Consider the following 15,942-nt stretch of genomic DNA (forward strand, 5'->3'; position numbering starts at 1 on the left):
CCGACTATAGCCTATTTAGAGTATAGCCTACTCACAAAGACCGAAATTGACAATTTTGCGTGTTAAAGCAATATAATCCGCGAAAAATAGTTACTAGCCAGCTGTTTTTGAGGCGGATTTTCTATGAATGTGCGCATAGAAAATAATCTCAGAGAGCGCGCGAGCACTGATTAGTTTAAAATCGCTTGAATGTTTAAACTGGTAAGACATAAAAAGACTTCAGTCACGATGCACTGCTGGCCCGATTGTGCAAGTGAATATTCCGTCATGTCCCGACCTTACAGTCTATGGTCCCGACTCCAAAACGCGAGTGTGTATTATCGCCGCAGCGCTTGATGCCTGCCTTGCACAAAACATTATGAGAAGAGATAGAAGACGCGCGGCACCGCTGAACACTCACGCTGTTTGTGAAATTGCGTCTGGAAGATAGTTGTTAAAAGAATGATTTTATTTTATTATCTGTGTGGATTACGATTGCGGGAATTTCCCACATTATAAATGGGAGACCTGCGGGAATGATTAGAATTATGCGCAATACCCGCGCCGAAATTCGAGCCCTGGTTCTGGACAGGAAGGATAACTCTGGGAGTTGGAAGGGGTGTGATCGCGATTCTGCCTTCTCACATCGCGATACAGGATCGTGGACCTGAGTATCGCGATTTCGATTTTATATCGCGTATCGTTACAGCCCTAGTGCTCATTATTGGAAGGTATATCGTTTAATTTTTTATGTTATTAAACTTTATTCTTAAGTTTCAGTGAATCTCTTATTTCTTCAAGCTTCAGGATATCCCTTACACTGGCAGCATCTGAGATCAATCAATATGGAAAAACATATCGTGATAAAAAAAATGTCCATATCGCCCAGCCCTAGGACTACTAGATTTCGAGAGATTTTAACTAATTTGCGTACTTCAGGGAGCCGCTATCAATATGCGGGAGACTCCCGGAGACTTATTGTTGTTCTTATTATCATTTAGGCGGGCTTAGTAACATTTTGGGGTAGCTTCAGCCTAGTGCTGGGCGGTAAATCGGTTCAAACCTTAAACCGGTTTATATTTTTGTCACGATATTGATTTTGAATAAACCGCCATACCGGTGTATTTAATTACACAACGTTCGGAACGAACGTTACGCGACACTGTTTCAGACGGACCCTTTACAATGTTGCACTTACATGGACGATGGATGCTGAGCACATTATTGTAGCGCGAAAGTACATTAATATAATGCGCGAGCGCGAATCTCTCTGCTCGCGCGCGGAATATAATGTGCCGCGCTCTCGGATACACGCTGCTCTTGTTAAAATAGGTCTATTTTCTCTGGGCTCGCTCAGAGAATCCTGCACTTAAAACGTGTTCAGTGCAATCGCGAATCTCTCCTCTTCCCCAACTAACAATTTTAGGTTATAAGAATGTTTTCATAACGTTCCCATTAAGTTATAAAAACGTTAACGTTATTTCAGAATGTTCTAGGGACATTCAAAATGTCCAGTTTTTTAGACGTTGTATTAACGTTATTTCTTGGTTATAAGAACTTTATTCAAAACGTTATAAGAACGTTCAATTCTCCCGTTATATAAACGTTGTATTAACGTTCTTGCTTGGTTATAAGAACATCATTCAAACGTCATTAGAACGTACAATTCTCCTGTTATATAAACGTTGTATTAACGTTATTTCCTGGTTATAAGAACGTTATTAGAACGTTAAGAAATAACAATTTTAGGTTATACTGGGCTCTATTCTATTCTACAATATTCACTAATGACAGTAAAATAGACCATCCTAAGTCAATTTACTGCAGTAATTCCTCTCTCAACCAGTAGAAAATGCTTTGAACACCTGATTATGCATGAAAAAAAAAACGTCATAAACAGGAAAACCGCCATAATTTTGAAAAAAACCGTGATATAAATTTTTGGTCAAACCGCCCAGCACTACTTCAGCCCCCCTAAAATAGGCCTAACGACGTCCCTGGTTGGTGGTGCAGGCTTGAACGGAGTACAGCTACTGTCTGTCTTCTTGCTGTTTTGGTAAAGCGTTTCTTGTACAACGCTGAACGCTCTCATTAGAGTGTTGCCCACAGCGCCGCCACTGGCCGGTGGCTGAATCGATCCATAGGATTTGATGAATCGATATTGAATTGAGAAACAAATAATTGCAATGCATTGATGAATCGATATTTTTACCCAGCCCTCGTGTCATTGTATTATTCTATAGTTCTTGCAAATTTAAATTAAGTTAACTAGTGATTTTCTCTTTGTTTGTATTCTTCACCTGCCAGCTAAATTGCATGTGACTGTTAATTCGATATAATAGCGATTGATTAACGCTCTTGCTCACGTTTGTATTTTAGGTGCATTATTTACATGCTGAAGTAGTTACACTGCATTAAGAGAATGTAATTAACAGTGGGTTTATTGTTATTATTTGCTATATATAACATATATAGTTAACTTCGTTCCTGAATTATAACGCTATTATTCATTACTTATTTTTCAGATGAGTTTGATGATGAAGATAACCAGTAGGGGTGTAACAATACATTGATATGGATCGATGCATCGATAAAACGTCTAACGATACGATGCATCGATTGCTACACGTAAAATATCGATATGAGGTACCTTTATTTTGACACTCTCCACATCCTCACGTAACGTCTCTCTACTACGCATTTCTGCCAAAGCGCGCATTTTTGTTTACTCATCATACTGTTTGCCGGTGTGTCTGTAACGTTAATCTCATCATCTAAAATAAACGCCTGACAAGATTGACTGAACCCTAAACACATTTTGTCACAAAAGCCAGTATTGTTCACGGTCAAGGCATCGCAGTTCATGTTTTACAGCAGAAACCGACAAGCCCCCTTGGTGTTTGTGAACACATCTCGATAATTCCGTTTTAGCGAATCAGGGCGCAGTATTCAGGTCAGGTGACAAGGCTGTTGGTCACTTTGAAAAGACGCACTAGCTGAGAGGAGTTTCGTCAAAGCTGACTAAAAGTAATCGAGGAAGGATCATTTCAATGAACTCGATTAACCCGTGATATCTAAAAGCTGAAACTTTTTCAAGCAACCTTGCTAAAGCAGCACGTTAGTGATGAGGGAAAAGCTCCCTGTATTGTGTGTACGTTAATCACAACAACAAAGTTTTTCAGGTGTCTGTCAGCTGAGGAGATTAACGTTACAAAGATTAAGCGAGTGTTTTATTATATATCATAGCAAGTACTTGGTTTTATTTAACTCTGAAACATGAAACGTGGAGTTATCTGCTTTTGCCAAAAAAAAAAAAAAACTGGCTAAAAAACAAACTTTTAATACATAAAAAAACATACTTTCAATGAACTTTAATTTTGAGAGTTACCTGGATTTTTTATGTGTTAGTTATTATTACTTATTTAATACAAACCAGCTGCTGTTTGATTGATATTACTTGATTCATGATAAAAAAAAACACGATTCACGAAATTGAAAAAGAACAGAGTTATCTGTTTTTGCAAATGGACTCTTCTGTTGTAAATGTCCTAATTGGGAGAGGGTGTGCTATTTTCAAATAGTTTAATAAAAAGTTAATGTTTTATATTTTGGTTGCATTTGTGAGTTAATAAAAATGTAACTGGTTGTGTAAACTTGGCACATAAAATCTAAATATCGATAAATCAATCGATATTGTCCTGAATCGAATCGCAGAATTTTTTTGAGGTATCGCAAATATCGTATCGTTGGCTGAGAGAATTGATATCGTATCGTATCGTGACAAACTATCCGATTTACACCCCTTATAATCTAGGGGTGGGAATCTCTAAGCACCTCACGATTCGATACGATTACGATACAGAGGGCTGATATTCGATGCTCAGGCGATTATCGATTATCTGAATCTTTTTGTGTGTGCGTGTGTGAATAAATACTTTGCTTTAAAAGTACAAAGTAATGACCCATAAAGAATTAACATACAATATATATTATTAACATTGCAAAGAACCAACAGGAAAATAAATGTGTGCCTGAACTAGCAGCATACTTGTAGTAAATGAATAATATAACAACGACTGGTACAGCCGAGTGTTTTTGGCTAGCCAAATATGGCTTCTCATATTTGTCGTGTTTCCGAAATATTTTAGTTTTATTCTACAAAGCTTACAACTAGTGTGGCTCTTGTCCAGCTCCTTTCCCCCTTCAACTTCATAGAAGCCAAAATATTTCCACACGTCAGCTTTTAACGAGGAGGGTGTTTGGATTTCACGCTTAGCCATCGCGTCTCTGTTATGTGCACACGCCACAGACAGACGGTCCGGGCACTGCACTTCCGCGCTTCAGAGTTCCGTCTTTTGCGTTCCGTCAATATTACGTTATTATAAATATATATCTAAAAAAATTTTTTTTTTGAAAATCGATTTCACATTTGTGAATCGATTCAGAATCGTCCACGTCCGCATCGCGATGCAAATAAGAATCGATTTTTTTCCCCCACCACTATTATAATCAGGTATCCTAAGTTCACTTTACCTACACAGTGTTTAAGGCTATCTAATCCATTTAGACTATAGCCTACGACTGCACTGGAGGGTAGCGCACCGCACTTCAAAGCGCTAGTTGGGAAAAGTGAAAAAAAAAACTCTGTGCAGGGACATAGTACATAGGTCTAAATCTAATTTGCATTACAAACTTTTTTTTTTTTCGCTCAGATGCACACAATGCTTTAAAAAAACATTCTGTAGGAAACACTAGTGGTTCAACATTTTACAATGTTATTACTGGTTGCCTGATGAAATATTAGACAGGTGACCGAACCAGACAGGAGTAGTACAGGAGGGGGATAGAGGAGGAGACCAGAGTAAACTAAATGCGCGCACAGCAAGGCTGCCAACTTTGCCACTGAGGCAAAGATGCAATTTGTTTCATTATGAATGGTTTCATTCTATTTTACTTTACGTTTCGGTGTCTCTATGAAGAATTTCTTGTAAAATGAATTTTGTAGACCTGTTGTAGATGTTAAGTGCCCTATAGTTCCTCAAAAAATACAGTTCAACCACAACTGAAAATATGCCTCATTGTGTGTGAATAGAGGGGTTGTTGGGTTGTTGGGGATTGGGGGTTGCTGTTCGGACAGACCTGCCCCCACTGCTAAAAAAAAATCCTAAAAGGAAACACTGAACACTTACTATTCTATATAAAAAATAAAAAACTGGGACTAGTCACAGCACTTAAATATTGTTGTGCTACCCTAATGTTGGGTTGTTTGCTTCTATTGTTCTCCTAATTCGCAAGTCGCTTTGGATAAAAGTATCTGCTTAATGATTCAATTTAAATGTAAATGTATAACTGAGCACCAGACTCTCTTTCTCTCTCACACACACACACACACACACCTTGCGTGCCAAACTACTTAAATTATGGTCTACGGTCTAACAGAGGATGGGAAAGACGAAAAGAATAGGGTGATAATTTCTGAGCGCGGTCTTCCAGAGTGTGGTGATTGACAATGGCGTCCTCAAAATGCATAAGTTATGAACAGCTTGTCATAAAGCCAATTCCTTGCAGGTGCAATTCTTATGCCATGCCTGCTTAAGGCATTAAAATGGCACCTGTGATGAATTGCTCAGTGGAAGAGTGCAGTTTTGGATGGCGGATATGTTGTCGGTAAAACGGTATAATCTCAGCTTCTTGTATGAATAGCGCTGTGGGGATTTTGTAGCCTGACAAGCCAGACCTATCAAGATGTTAGGTCTGGGAACTCACAATTGGCATACCTCAATCCGAGGGGCGGGATAAACCGTTGTCTTTCAAATTCCCTCTGCACGCAATAGGACAGCGCTACAACCAACCAGAGCAACAGACGGCTGTGGCTGAGTGAGTCCCATGCGTTTTTAGTTGATAGGCCTATATTAAACCTTTGCCGTATCCGGTCGTCAAAAATCCGAACACATCTTCCTTTTTTAAAGAATGACTTAAGTGATGTTCTCTTAACTCCAAGTCATCCAGAGTTGCGGTCAAAGCCGTTTCGAAAGACCGCTGTTCGCCAGCAGCATCTTCTTTCTTTTCAAGTAGCAGATCACCTATGGAAATCACGCGGAACCGTCACAACTCCGCCTTCATTATGTTAAGCCCGCCCACCAACTCTACACACGATGTGATTGGCCTGACCAGAGTTTGGTTTTTCCAGCTCGAATGCCAACGGAGAGTTGCTAGACCACACTTTGCTGCAAAATATTTTTTGCTGCCGCTAGGGTCCATCTAGATTTCTAGGCTAGGGATTTTGAGCATTTGAACAAAAAAAAAAAGCACAGCGTTCGTGGTTCGACTGGTCGAGACTGTTTTCCAAAGATGGCTCCTGCCTATACGCGAAGTGAACTGTCTTTATAAAGTATCTTCTTATTAAACTGTCGGTACACTTACAGTTCTCAATGCTTCGGTTTGCAGGTAGAGACCCTCATTATGCTAGCGTGTTAGTGTGAGGCTATTCTGAGCCTTGTTAGTGGTATCAACTAGCGATTTTTATTTTAACTTATTCTATGCCCTATATACTAGCATTATAAGCTAATCTGTGGTAATACTAAAATTAAAGATAAAACTGGGTACATTCGATTATCATGAAAACGTGTGTTATTTACCCCCAGGTTCATTTTTGCCCAGAATTTTCCTTTAACTTTTACGCTGAGGAGAAAATCCAACGCAACTTTGAGGGGACCAAGAGAAACATGATTATGTATTTCTGCTCAGCTAGCAACACTGGACATCAACCACACGGCATACGCTTATAACTTTACACCATCTTTGTTAATGTTAATTTCAACATTTACAAATAGGCAAGATTATTAAAAATCAAAAGTTGTATTTGTTAACATTAGTTAATGCACTGTGAACTAAGATGAACAAACAACGAACAGTTGTATTTTTTATTAACTAACCTTAACAAAGATTAATAAATAGTCCTACAGTAATAAATGCATTGCTCAAGGTTAGTTCATGTTAGGTAATACATTAATTAATGTTAACAAATGAAACCTTATTGTAAAGTTTTACCATTATTTTATATATTGTATTTGTAAAGCTATTTTAAATAGCCTACATACATATATATATATATATATATATATATATATATATATATATATATATATTATTTTATTATTATAATTTCATTATAACATCTTTATTTTGAAAGTATTTAAAATACAGGCCTACGGTTACCTTTAATTTAAATTTACAACCATATGTGTGCATTTGCATTATCATCTCTGTGATTGCATTCACTTTCAAAAATGCAATGCAAGACAACGATTCATTATCACATACATAAGCAAAAATTTACTTGCTCTAAACCTCTCCTTTCTCTATTCAAAGATGATCTAGACAGATACATGGAAACTATCCAAAGCTCTGTTAATCCCAAAGCAATGAAAACTGTATCTATATATTCATCCTTTATGTCCTCTTAAGGTGAATGCACTGCATTCTTGTTTTTATGTTACCCTGGCAACTTATTTGTGTCTGTTTATATTATTGTCAATTTTGTTTTATTTTTCCATGTTTGTATGTGTTGCTTTAATGATTTGTAATGTTTAATAAAAAATTAAAATAAATAAATAAATAAATAAATAAAATACATGTATCGTTACACCCCTACTGGGGAATGTAAATAAATAAATACATGAATAAATAAATGAATATATATATATATATATATATATATATATATATATATATATGTGTGTGTGTGTGTGTGTGTGTGTGTGTGTGTGTGTGTGTGTGTGTGTGTGTGTGTAATATAATATATATGTATATATATAACTTTTATTCAACAGGGGAATTCATTATTCAAGTGACAATAAAGATATATGTAAAAAATTAAATAAAAAATAAATTAAAAAAAACAATGATTCATTATGAATCAACACACTTTAGCGGTTCGTTATTCTTTTGATGTTATGTAAGGGTAATGTGTTTTTTTTTGGGGGGGGGGGGGGGGTATCTTCACCATGTTTCATTTGCTCATCAATTAAAATGAGAACACAACTCATAATCTTCACAAATTGTAATGTAAAAAACAGTCAGTAACGAGTTCACGTTTCACGAGCGTAATGAACAACATCAGTCGATTCATTTCTGAATGATTCACTAAATAAAATGATTCGTTTAGTCATTTGTATTCAGATTTCTCCTAATAAATGATAAAAATGCATGTACTCACAGTCTGAAAAATAGCAGATTTAGAGCAGAATGATGTTGTTTATGTTCCCTTCCCTCTCTCACTTCTCTTCTTCTCCTAGACTCGGATGTGTGTCATTGCTTCGGTTGCTCGAGCGCCTCTACTGGTGAAAACCATATTAAACCATCCAACAATCATATATTAATATTTTTGTATCTGTTATCTTGGATGAAATTATACGAACACTATTTATCTCGCCACATGTGTTTGATTTGGGATAATATATATAATAATAACACATTAATTATTATTTTAGAAATAATATTTATTGAGGACAGTTAAGATCATTTTTGGATAGGACTATATTCAAACTTAAAATAACCACCAAGGAGTAAGGACATGCTTTTGATGCTGATGATTTGAAAACAAGCTTATAGGGCTGTTGAGAACCAGAACTAAACTGACCTGAGCAAGCTGAGGTTTAGATGCTTATTGATATGCCTAGAGAGTTAAGGAATACGAGAAAATATATCAAATTTAATCATTGTTCACTTGATCTGTTCAACCATACTTCAATAACAATTGATTAACAATATTCAGTTGTGTTGCATATTGGATTGTTCATACAAAAAAACAAAAAAAACTTTAAAACAATTTAGCACATGGAGCTCACTAATGCTGCCGAGTTATTTTCAGTATGTAAAGGTTGTTTTATGCTCATTTTTCGGCTCAGTTGAAGTTTGTAATGTGGTTGGATTTAAGTTCTCAAAAGATCTGGGCCCGTATTCATAAAGAATCTTAATGCAAAGAGTAGCTCCTAGTGACAAAATTCTAAGAAAAGTCTTAGAAATGTGGGCGTTTACTCTTAAAATTAAAGAAAATATCATATAATATCATATCAAAAATACATCAACGCAGCAGTGGTGATATGGTTCTGTCACAACCTTCTGTAATCAGAATCAGAATCAGAAAGAGCTTTATTGCCAAGTGTGCTTGCTCACACAATGAATTTGTTTTGGTACTGAGGCTTCCAGTGGACATATACAAATACAACAAGAAACATAATACTAAAAATTATAAGAATAAAAAATAAAAATATAAATATATGAGAATAAAAGTATCACAGTTAAGCAGTGATCACAAACAATTACAGCATTCCAGAACCTCTTATTGTGTCGCAGTTCATTTTGTTTCGACTGGACATTCCCACCTTGCGGGCTCAAAAAAATGCATTTATGAATATAGCAGGCTTCCGCACAAGGAGAGGGAATGAACCGTAAATAATTTATTATTAACCGCTATAAGCTCCCACGTCTGTTTCTATGCTGTGACACCCGGCCTGCATTTTCCTTTAAGGGTGGCCTTGTGTTCATCCACTAAATGGACTCACAGTAAACACTTTTCCTCTGTCCAGTTGAGCTTTCTTGTCCTTCTTGTTTTTTTATTCCATGTTTGCTACATTAAAACCAACATTCAAACCACCAATTAAATACAGGTCCTTCTCAAATAATTTGCATATTGTGATAAAGTTCATTATTTTCCATAATGTAATGATAAAAATTAAACTTTCATATATTTTAGATTCATTGCACACCAACTGAAATATTTCAGGCCTTTTATTGTTTTAATACTGATGATTTTGGCATACAGCTCATGAAAACCCAAAATTCCTATCTCAAAAAATTAGCATATTTTATCCGACCAATAAAAGAAGTGTTTTTAATACAAAAATAAGTCAACCCTCAAATAATTATGTTCAGTTATGCACTCAATACTTGGTCGGGAATCCTTTTGCAGAAATGACTGCTTCAATGCGGCGTGGCATGGAGGCAATCAGCCTGTGGCACTGCTGAGGTGTTATGGAGGCCCAGGATGCTTCGATAGCGGCCTTAAGCTCATCCAGAGTGTTGGGTCTTGCGTCTCTCAACTTTCTCTTCTCAATATCCCACAGATTCTCTATGGGGTTCAGGTCAGGAGAGTTGGCAGGCCAATTGAGCACAGTAATACCATGGTCAGTAAACCATTTACCAGTGGTTTTGGCACTGTGAGCAAGATCCAGGTCGTGCTGAAAAATGAAATCTTCATCTCCATAAAGCTTTTCAGCAGATGGAAGCATGAAGTGCTCCAAAATCTCCTGATAGCTAGCTGCATTGGCCCTGCCCTTGATAAAACACAGTGCACTAACACCAGCGGCTGACATGGCACCCCAGACCATCACTGACTGTGGGTACTTGACACTGGACTTCAGGCATTTTGGCATTTCCTTCTCCCCAGTCTTCCTCCAGACTCTGGCACCTTGATTTCAGAATGACATGCAAAATTTGCTTTTGTAAGGGGTATACAGTTAAAGACCCAGAACCAGATATGAAGAATGAAGACCCAGAGTCAGAATTATAAAAAATTAAAGAAAATATTTACTGAAGATATTTTGCAGTTTCATCAGCAGAAGTCAGCTTCAATACTCACACAGGAGTTCGTAGGCCGCCCCGCTTACAGTTACAAAGATCACAGCAGTTATACGATTTCCAAGGTCTAAGCTACGTCATTGCTTACAGGATGAATGATTCTCATTGGCTAAGAAATAGATAAACACAGTAATTTTCCACACATATACAGATTATGCCATCGATTATGCAGCTGAAGTTAGCCCATCGTGACCTTCCAGGTCGCAGATTTGGGTTGCTGGGCGCCAGCATGTCCAGAACAACAACTCAGTCAATCTCCAATAATGCCAGTGGTTCCTTAACCTGTAACCAAGAAGACTAACACACACACCGACACACAGCTTTTCCAAGGTTGGATTTGGCCAGGCTCTCACTATAAACAGGAGAGTCCTCTCAAAACATCAAGATAATGCGTTCTTTCCCTCAAGGATAGCTAAACTTTAGTCTAACTGGAAAGAAAGGCTTTAACAAAGAAATGGTCCCTTAAACTATTGGCTTCAAAGGCCCCTATATGTTTTAACACATTGAAGACCTTTCTCAAACACAAAACAAGTCCCTATTTCATTTCTGGAAGCTGGGTTAAATAAGCAAGCACTGCATTCAGATATCAAATACAGACATTAAAGAATACATGAAAAGAACATTTCAGTAATCACACTGGTAACTTATATAAATAAAGTAAAATCTCCAGAGAAGTCATTCAACTCATTTGATATTTAGAAGGAAAAATATTGATTAATACCTTAATTATAATCAATCATTACATATACATTGAAGCAGCAGTGGATTCCAATCCACCCCCTTCACTTTCATTCCAAAAAAGTACTTTGGACCACTGAGCAACAGTCCAGTGCTGCTTCTCTGTAGCCCAGGTCAGGCGCTTCTGCCGCTGTTTCTGGTTTAAAAGTGGCTTGACCTAGGGAATGCGGCACCTGTAGCCCTGGGGAATGCGGCACCTGTAGCCCATTTCCTGCACACGCCTGCACACGGTGGCTCTGGATGTTTCTACTCCAGACTCAGTCCACTGCTTCCGCAGGTCCCCCAAGGTCTGGAATCGGTCCTTCTCCACAATCTTCCTCAGGATCCGGTCACCTCTTCTCGTTGTGCAGCGTTTTTTGCCACACTTTTTCCTTCCCACAGACTTCCCACTGAGGTGCCTTGATACAGCACTCTGGGAACAGCCTATTTGTTCAGAAATTTCTTTCTGTGTCTTACCCTCTTGCTTGAGGGTGTCAATGATGGCCTTCTGGACAGCAGTCAGGTCGGCAGTCTTACCCATGATTGCGGTTTTGAGTAACGAAACAGGCTGGGAGTTTTTAAAAGCCTCGGGAATCTTTTGCAGGTGTTTACAGTTAATTAGTTGATTCAGATGATTAGGTTAATAGCTCGTTTAGAGACCCTTTTCATGATATGCTAATTTTTTTAGATAGGAATTTTGGGTTTTCATGAGCTGTATGTCAAAATCATCAGTATTAAAACAATAAAAGACCTGAAATATTTCAGTTGGTGTGCAATGAATCTAAAATATATGAAAGTTTAATTTTTATAATTACATTATGGAAAACAATGAACTTTATCACAATATGCTAATTTTTTGAGAAGGACCTGTAGACAGTGGAACAATTTTTATCATTCTAATCCAATCAAATACCTTATAGGAAATTAACAGTATGGTAAATAAAAAAAGGATTTATATACACATATAGTGTGTGTGTGTGTGTGTGTGTGTGTGTGTGTGTGTGTGTGTGTGTGTGTGTGTGTGTGTGTGTGTGTGTGTGTGTGTGTGTGTGTGTGTGTGTGTGTGTGTGTGTGTGTGTGTGTGTGTGTGTGTGTGTATGTATGAGAATGGTCAAAAAGGAAAAATTACACATGTATTTTCAAAGTGAAGGCTTAGAATAGACCCTATACTTAAAATCACTCTTTTTTTCCTTCTTGGACAACCAACCAATCACAGTCTTCAAAAGATTGTGTCATACATAGCAACGGGGTCCTCACTAAGATAAAAGTTTTTGTCTTTTCCTTACTCAGAGTTGCTCTCAGATCGGTCCCGAATCGCTCTTAAGCTAAGACTCCTACGTAAAAGATTTTAAGCTAAATTAAGAGTTTTCTGAGAGGATTCGTAGAATCTTTATGAATACGGGCCCTGGGCCCGTATCCTTAAAGATTTTTTGTGCAAAAAGTGGCTCCTAGCGGCCAAATTCTAAGAAAATTCTCAGAGTCATGACGTTTTCTTAGAATTTCCCCTAAAAGTGACACGAAAATCCCAGTTAATATAAAAGCTATTCCTCAAGATTCCTAGCGCTTAAAAGGGCTCCTAAGGCGAGATCTGCTAAGAGCAGGGAAGAGGACTTTTAGTGGCTTAGGAGTTCCCCTAAGCAGCTGCACAAAATGGCCAACAGAGGAGGCAGGAGAGATGTCCTGCAAACACTGGATGACAGGGAATTATTGAGACGCTACAGACATTGATAAAAGCTGAGCCGTGTTACCCTGGTTAAGACCACACTGAGTTGTAACGTTGCAATTTCTACTTCATTAAGGACAGCCCCTTGAGATAGGCCATCTTGTTTTCAATGGGGTCCATATGAGAGTGAAAGTACAAAATATGCCAGCTAGGATATTAATATGAGCAAATAAGACACAAATCATTATTTGAACAGGGTGTAATGAGCTTAAGTTTTCACATATTTTAGATTCTAATGTTAGGCTATAACCCCTACAGCTTACTATTCATTTTCCAGATATTTTCTTGAATGTGAAATATTATTTACAATTACAGTCTGCATAAGATTAGAGTGTATAATTATGTTTATTGATTTGAGGGTACATCCTTTGCTCATTATCACCAAAAGTTCATTTTCATCAAACTTGTAGGATCAACCAATCACGGCTTTTGAAATGATGACTCATACCTAGCAACAGGGTCAACCACACCTCCTTAATAAGATAGGATTTTCCATCCATTATTTCCATCCATTATTTTCCTCCTTAATAAGATAGGATTTTCCATCCATTCCTTGCTCAGAGTTCACTGAAAATGTTCTGGAATCACTTCTAAGCTAAAACTCCTGGGAAGGAATTTTAAGGTTAAGTTAGGAGCTCTCTGAGAGGATTCTCAGAATCTTTAGGGATACGGGCCCTGATCCTGAATCAGCTTGAAAAGAAACAACCTTGACATTGAATTCAACTCTGATAGACCTTGAGATCTGGATTCATCAAACTTCTGTAATGAAATCAACTAGATCATCAGTTATTGTAAACTTTAGTAAAGTGATAGTTGAGTATTACCCCACAAGAAGAAATGGTGGCTGTTATAACTAAACTTGTGACAAAGTATAAACTAGAGAAATTCCAGAGTTTCATGTTTGGCATGTAAATGCAACGCAAGAGAAAATAAGTCTGTTCATGTGTTGTGTTATTATAATGATATACTGTACAGTATGAGAGCAAGCGACATGTTAATGTTTGAAATAGCTGTGCGGTCAAACTGCTCATGAGTGATATGTTATCAAAAGTACAAAAGTAGGTACTGAAATTTTAAAAATGTGACGATGCCAGCATTTCCCTCTAGCATTAAGAGCGCTGTTGACGGATTCTTAAACACGCGCTCAACATGTGTGTGTGTCTCTGATTGTCTACAATGATCAACACTTCAAAAACATGTTTTCTTCATTGGGCACTTAACACAGATACACACTGGAGAGTTTGAAAATAGGCGTATATAAGCAGATCTGTCTATGATATAGAGGTCCGCTGATAGACTCTGTGTGTATCTGTGTAAGCGCCCGGTGAAGAAAACATGTTTTTGAAGCGTTGATCTTTGTAGCCAATCATTATTGAAAATGTGTAGGACTACCAGGTTACTCATAGAGCCACATTGAGATCACTATATCTCTGGAAAATATAATCATATTGAGCCTTAAAAATTTAGTTTTTTTTAAAGGATATTGAAATGCTTTGAATATGAGTTACAGGCAATTTTGACATGAATGACACAAATGTGTTTATGTCTGAGAACCTTTTATAGATCTTTTATTCACATATTTAACTGTAGACACTGAAATGACAAATGCTGTGGTACATTGCAAATATTTTGAGTGTCAGGTTGAGTTGGCAAACCGATTCTTCGTCCATGTTCTTGAAATGACTAAGAATGACAACAAATGCCGCCAACTAGAGTCAGTTATAAATGCTCACTTTATACAGAAACACTGATATATCCTGATGATGCGACACAGAATCTGCTTCAAAAGAAGAGGGAGAATAAAAGCAATACAGTAATTCACCTCTTATTTGTGCATGTTGAAAATGTTTATTTAGAGACCTTCAGCTAAATGCTTTTTCTTATGTTTCTGTAGACTAGATGATTGGCTGAAACTCTTTCCACATGAAGAGCACTTGTACAGTTTCTCTCCAGTATGAACTCTCTGGTGTGATTTTAATTTGCTGGATGTAATAAAGGTCTTCCCACAGTCAAAGCACACATGAGGTCTCACACCAGTATGAATACGCTCATGCTGTTTTAAATTCTGCAGTCGTAAAAAACTCTTTTCACAAAAAGAACAGAAATGAGGCTTTACAACAGCATGAACTATAAGGTGTTTTCTTAAGTTTGATTCCATAACAAATGTTTTATCACACTGATCACAGCTGAATGATCTCACTCCAGAGTGAGTGTGTAGATGATCTTTGAGATTACCTTTATGTCTGAAACTCTTTCCACACTGAGAGCATGTGAACGGTTTTTCTCCAGTGTGAATTCTCATGTGCACATTTAGGTGTCCTTGATGTCCGAAACTCTTTCCACACTGAGAGCATGCATAAGGCCTCTCTCCAGTGTGAATCCTCATGTGTCTCTTAAAGTCTGTTTTATGTCTGAAACTCTTTCCACACGCAGAGCAGATGAAAGATCCTTTGACTCCAGATTTTCCAGCTTGATTCTGTGGGAAATTCTCTTCAGTCTGTGAAACAACTTTTTCCATCTTCATGTAATGCTGTTTGTCTTCATTCACTTCCATCATGTCTAAAATCATCATTAAATCCCCATGGTTAAATTGAAAACAGACAAATTATAAACAAAATCAGCAAGCCAAAAATGAGCAAAATCCAGTTTACTATCAAGTCTATCTAGATTTAGATGTCAGTTTTCATCTTAAAGGTATAGTTCACCCAAAAAATGAAAATTAGCCCATGATTTACTCACACTAAAGTCATCCTATATGAAATTCTTCTTTCAGACGAATACAATCAGAGTTATATTATAAAATATGTCCTGGCTCTTCCAAGCTTTATAATGGCAGTGAATGGCCATTTCTGTTTTGAAGTCCATAAAATTTATATTTTCTT

General features: G+C 37.2%; 2 protein-coding genes and 2 pseudogenes across 6 annotated transcripts in view; 2 read left to right on the top strand and 2 right to left on the bottom strand.

Moving 5' to 3' along the window:
• The window catches only part of LOC143741186 (uncharacterized), a 34,502-nt gene extending 26,193 nt beyond the window's left edge, over window positions 1-8,309 (bottom strand). For all 3 annotated transcript variants that reach the window (XR_013204954.1, XR_013204955.1, XM_077233629.1), the window contains exon 1: window positions 8,198-8,309. The gene's annotated coding sequence lies outside the window, so the exon portion shown is untranslated. The remainder of the gene's footprint in view (window positions 1-8,197) is intronic.
• Window positions 1-15,942, top strand: part of LOC143741201 (uncharacterized) — a 267,182-nt pseudogene that overhangs the window by 77,822 nt on the left and 173,418 nt on the right. The gene's annotated exons all lie outside the window — the stretch shown is intronic.
• The window catches only part of LOC143741181 (uncharacterized), a 169,932-nt gene that overhangs the window by 43,499 nt on the left and 110,491 nt on the right, over window positions 1-15,942 (top strand). The gene's annotated exons all lie outside the window — the stretch shown is intronic.
• LOC143740664 (uncharacterized) overlaps window positions 1-15,942 on the bottom strand; it is a 41,293-nt pseudogene that overhangs the window by 16,376 nt on the left and 8,975 nt on the right. The window contains exon 3 of the transcript XR_013204864.1: window positions 14,916-15,619. The product of XR_013204864.1 is annotated as an uncharacterized LOC143740664 (transcript). The remainder of the gene's footprint in view (window positions 1-14,915; window positions 15,620-15,942) is intronic.

This window comes from Siphateles boraxobius, unplaced genomic scaffold (assembly GCF_051911475.1).
Source record: "Siphateles boraxobius isolate OS27281-9 unplaced genomic scaffold, OSU_SipBor_1 18, whole genome shotgun sequence".
NCBI lineage: Eukaryota > Metazoa > Chordata > Actinopteri > Cypriniformes > Leuciscidae > Siphateles > Siphateles boraxobius.